The sequence below is a fragment of the Scyliorhinus torazame genome, chromosome 3, assembly GCF_047496885.1.
Source record: "Scyliorhinus torazame isolate Kashiwa2021f chromosome 3, sScyTor2.1, whole genome shotgun sequence".
Classification (NCBI taxonomy): domain Eukaryota; kingdom Metazoa; phylum Chordata; class Chondrichthyes; order Carcharhiniformes; family Scyliorhinidae; genus Scyliorhinus; species Scyliorhinus torazame.
In genome coordinates, this window is record NC_092709.1 from 47622195 (window position 1) to 47627847 (window position 5653).

Sequence of the window (5653 nt, forward strand, 5' to 3'; positions counted from 1 at the left end):
GGTCTTAATGAGTGGACATTGTCTGCATATCTAGGGACCCACTGGGCATAATAGGAAAAGAGCCCCAGGCACCGTTTGAGTGTCTTGAGGCTACATGGGAGGGGAGGTTCCTTAAGGGGGCACATGCGGTCGGGGTCAGGCCCTAGGACCCCGTTTTCCACAACATAGCCGAGGATGGCTAACCGGGTTGTGTGGAACATGCATTTCTCTTTATTGTATGTCAGATTGAGGCCCGGGCGGTCTGGAGGAACTTCCTCAGGTTTTCGTCATGGTCCTGCTGGTCATGGCCGCAGACGGTGACGTTGTCCAAGTTCGGGTATGTAGCCCGTAAGCCGTACTGGTCCACCATTTGATCCATTGCCCTTTGGAAAACTGAGACTCCGTTTGTGACACCGAAAGAGACCCTGAGGAAGTGGAACAGCCGACCGGCTGCTTCGAAGGAAGGCTGTATAGGGGTGGTCCTCTGGGCGGATAGGGAGTTGATGATCGGCCGATTTTAGGTCGACCGTGGAGAATACTCGAAACTGGGCGATTTGGTTCGCCATTTCTGCTATGCGGGGAAGTGGGTATGCATCGAGTTGCGTAAAGCGGTTTATGGTCTGGCTATAGTCCACCACCATATGTTGTTTTTCCCCGGAGCGGACTACCAGTACTTGTGCCCTCCAAGGGCTGTTGCTAGCCTCTATGACCCCTTTTAGTAGCCGCAGACCTCTGACTTGATGAAAGTCATGTCTTGGGCACTGTACCGCCAACACATGGTGGCGACGGGCTTACAGTCGGGGGTGAGGTTTGCGAAGAGGGGGGGTAGTGCAACTTTGAGTGTCTCCAGGCTACATACCGTGAGCGGGGGCAGGGGTCCGCCGAACTTCAGGGTCAGGCTTCGGTGGCTGCACTGAAAGTCCAGATTGAGCAGCAGGGGGCGCAGAGGTGAGGGAGGACATAAAGTTTAAAACGGGCGTATTTGGCGCCTTGGATAACGAGGTTCGCGACACAATACCCCGTGATTTGGACCGAATGAGACCCAGATGCGAGGGCGATAGTTTGGGAGGCGGGATAGGTGCGCAGGGAGCAGTGTCTTACCGTGTCTGGATGGATAAAACTCTCCGTGCTCCCGGAGTCAAAAAGGCAGGGGGTGTCGCGGCCGTTGATTTGAACCTGCATCACTGAGTTTCGCAGGTGCTTCGGCCGAGATTGATCGAGCGTGATCGCTCCGAGTTGCGGGCAGTCAGAGTCCTCGGTTGAATCAGACTCGCAAAATGGCCGCCGCCGTCGGTCGCACGTTTTGAGTTTTGAAGATGGCCGCCACCAAGATGGCCGCCCCCATGACTCGCACGAGGCCGATGACGCATCGGCGGTAGGCGTGTCTGGCCGCCCTGCGACTGCGTTGTGGGGCCTGTGGTCCCGGGAGTTCGATTTCTGGGCCCGATGAGACTTTTGTTTCTGGCTTTTGGGCCCAGCCAGGCAGACCTTCGTGAAGTGCCCCTTCTTTCCGCATTCGCCGCAGATAGCGGAGCAGGCTGGGCAACGCTGGTGTGAGTGCTGGCCTTGCCCACAGAAATGAGCGGGTCGCTGCGCGGCGCAGGCCTGAAGCGTGGCCGAGTCTGGAGGGGATCGAGAGGGGTTCGCAAGATCCGCGGAGTACGTGCGGAGATTATGGTGGGCCGCTTCCAGGGAAGAGGTGAGCGTTACCGTGCCTTGGAGGTCCTTCGCTCCGTCTTCTAGGAGCCGCTGCCGGATGTACGTGGATCGGATACCGGACACAAAAGCATCACGAATATGTAAGTTCATGTGGACTTCTGCTGTCGCCTCTTTATGGTCGCAGTTCCTGGCGTCTCTCCAAGTATTCATCTAGCGCTTCCCCGGAGCGCTGGCGGCAGATCGAGAGCAAATGTCTGGCGTGTACCTCGTTTATCGGCTTTACGAAGCGCTTCTGTCGGATTTCGACCGCCGTTTCGTACGTCGTAGCTTTCTCGATCTCGGAGGATAGTCGGTGGCCCACCCGGGCATGTAGTAAGCTCAGCTTGCGAGGTCCGTCAACTTCAGTCTCTGAGGAATTCAGATAGGCCTCAAAGCACCGGAGCCAGTATTTAAAAATGTTGGTGGCCTCTGGCAACCGAGCGTCCAAATTGAGCTTCTCTGGCTTTAGACCGCTCTCCATCATGATGTAGTCTGGTTATTAAATTGAGATACCCTCAATTACGACTCAGGAGAGGAGTTTGATAATACAAAGGCTTTAATAACCAGAAAACCAGACAGCTGCCGAGAAGTGTGCTCACTGCACGCTGCCTACTGAACCTAACCTTATATACAGCTTCCTGGGGGTGGAGCCGGAGGCGGAGTCCCCCAGGGTTCCAAACCCAGTCTTAAAGGGGCCTACGCATTAAAGGTACATATGTATACAGATATTGTTCATCACAAGTGTTGAAAATGTTCCACTAATGTGGGAATTGCATACAAAAATACCTGCTTTAACGCTTTTAAAAGCAAATGTTCGCATGAATGTGTTCAGCTATAATGTGCATTGTAATTCAGTCATTTTGGCCTATTCTTGAGTTTGACCCGCATGAAGAAATTATTCGCCAAGTGCCAAATAAATTCCACTAATTTCCGGTTCGCTAAAGCACACTTTTGAAAAAAGAAATATCAGTGTTGGAATTATGCCACGGTTATAGACTGACCTCAGTCCCCAGGCACATCTATTTGTTTTATCAGAGCCCTGACTGACTTTCATCCCGCCCTGGATCCAGGCCGCCTTACAAACCGTAACGGCAGACGAATAACATAAAATCCCAGTCAATTGCTGCTTGATTAATTTAAACTAGCTTCTGATTGTCGGCGGATGTGCTTCCAACTCTCGTGCAGGTGCGTGCCCGCCCACTGACCGGAATATCGGGTGAGGGCGCACTGATCTTGGGATGCGCGCACCCGACGCCTTGTTACACTCGGGTTAGGTGCTCATCCTGGGCTGGATTCTCCGGTTTCAGCGGCTAAGTGCTTGTTGGAACGAAGAATTCACAGGAATTCTACGACAAAGAAATCGCTGCCGGCCCCTCACCGATTCCAGGACCGGTGAGGGGCTAGCAGTGGCGCTGGGTGCAACTCCCAACTCCCGCGCCGAATGGCTGGACCCTGGCTGCGCATGTGCATGGCGCTGACCTGCAGCGGTCACGCCATACAACATGGCTCCGGCCGTGCACGAACCCGACCCACCATCCGCGACTCCACAGGCCAGCCCCTGGCCATCCCCCACCTGTCCCCCCAGCCCTCACGGAAACTCCCCACCTCCCAGAGAGCAGCATGAGTCCTGGCCGAGTGTGACGGCCTTGGTCACAGTCTGCAGCCACCACGCCGGGTTCCCGACCACTGAGACCACACGTGTCCCGTCCGGTCGGGAACTCAGCCCATCGGGGGCGGAGCATCGTGGGAGGGGCTGCCGGTGAAGCGCTAACGTCATTGCAATGGCGTGCGGCGCGCGACTCAATTATGCCATTTTGCAGGGGGCAGAGCATGGCTGACATCGAAACCGCCCCCGATTTTGGCGTCGGAGTGGATTTTCCGCCCGATCGCCGATTTCGATTTCGGGCAATGGAGAATCCCGCCCCCTAACTTTATACATCATATTCCGACCAGAGTTTTGCCATTGGTTTTCAGCATTCTTTATATTAATTAGCACCAGCAAGAAGTCATTTAAATTAGAAAGTTCAATCTCAATATTTATTTCGTTGAATATTATTTTTAAATAACCCATCATGTGAATGTCTGTAAGAATTCATAGACAAGTTGGGCTGAAGGGCCTGTTTTCATGCTGTAAACCTCGAATGATTGTGATGCACTCATCTTGAGTTTGGAATAATAATGATGGGGTATGACCATTATTTTTGTAAAATTGGATTCTGAGTTAGCCTCATGACAGTGGGTACACGTAAATAATTAAAACTTACCCATGTGTATCATTGATCAGGCCTAACACAGTATGCATCAGAAAATACCAATGCCAGGGGCAGCACGGTGGCGCAGTGGTTAGCACTGGCACCGAGGTCCCAGGTTCGATCCCGGCTCTGGGTCACTGTCCGTGTGGAGTTTGCACATTCTCCCCGTGTTTGCGTGGGTTTCGCCCCCACAATCCAAAGATGTGCAGGGTAGGTGGATTGGCCATGCTAAGTCGGCCCTTAATTGGAAAAAATGAATTGGGCACTCTAAATTTAAAGAAAAAGAAAATATCAATACCCCCAAAAAGGGGTGTACTGTTGAATCTCATTGGTAAATTGATATCTCTGGAAATTGTTGACTCAGCCATTTCACATACGGCTGTGTCAGGTACATATGATGAGTGCAATATCCTGTAGAAATCAGCGTTAAATTCCAATTGGGCCGTGAAGATAGGGAAGCTGAAAAAGTACCTGGAGGCAATAGTGAGGAGGATGAGAAGCGGGGTGTGGTTAGCAAACGACAAGCGCCATGCATATTTAGACAGGGAGAAGGTGTGTGAAGAGGACCGTATCAGGGATGCCCAAGATGCTGGCCTCAAGAGGAGCACAGAGATCTGGCAGTGCAGGAGCAGGTTATGGAGATGGGGAGGAGAGAAGTCGTGGAGGGAGTTGGAAACAAGGATGAAAATTTAAAAAATTGATCTATTGCCAGACCAGGAACTAATGCAGATTGAAAAGCAAGCAGTGATGGGTGAAATCGGACTTGATACTAGCAGCAGAGTTTTAGATGAGGTCAAGTTTATGTTGAGTGAAAGATGGGAGACTGGCCAGGAGAACCATTCCGATAGCTAAGACGTAACAAAAAGCATGAAAGAAAGTTTTAGCAGCAGATGAGCACAGGCTGGTGTGGAATTGGGCGATGTTCCAAAGGTGGAATTAGTCACTTTTTGTGAAGGGACAGAGATGTGGTCGGATGTTCATCTCTGGGTCAAGAGTAACATTCGGGAACACCTTGGCTCAGTTTCTGACAATTGACGGGCAGTGCTAGGGAATGGAGTTTGTGGCGGGGTTAAAGTCAGTGGCTCTGGCCTTCAGAATATTTAGTTAAACATAATATTTGCTCAACTGCTCTTTGTCGAGCGGTGTGCCAGAACAGAGAATACTGAGAGGTCAACAAAGGTGGTGCGGAGATGGAGGTATATGTCATCAGTGTTCAAATGGAACCTGACATATTTTTGGATGCTGCGTACAGCTCAGAAATTGATGAGAGCCAAGGATTATATCATTTGAGATCAGGAGTAGGAAACAAAATCTTTGCAGGTGATTCCCAGGCTAGGATCATATAAGAATTAAACTGGGCAAGTGCAGTCCCACCAGCTAGGCGATGGATGCGTGGAAAGGCATTGGAAGACAATGTGGTCACTTTTGTCAAAGGTTGATGATAGGTTAAGAAAGGTGAGGAGAAATAGTTTACTATAGTCATAATCACATCAGATGTCGTGTGAATTTGATAAGGGTTGTTTTATTACTGTGGCAGGAGAAGAAACCTGATTGGATGAATCAAATATGGAATTGCAGGACAGGTGATGGAATTGCAGGATAGGTGCTCTAGGTTTGGAAGGCAGTGACTTGTTCAAATATTTTGAAGAGGGAAAGGAAGTTGGGAGATGGGCCAGTAATGTGCCAGAGGGTTAGGGGAAGTGAGGGATGTAGCAGAGGCAGCT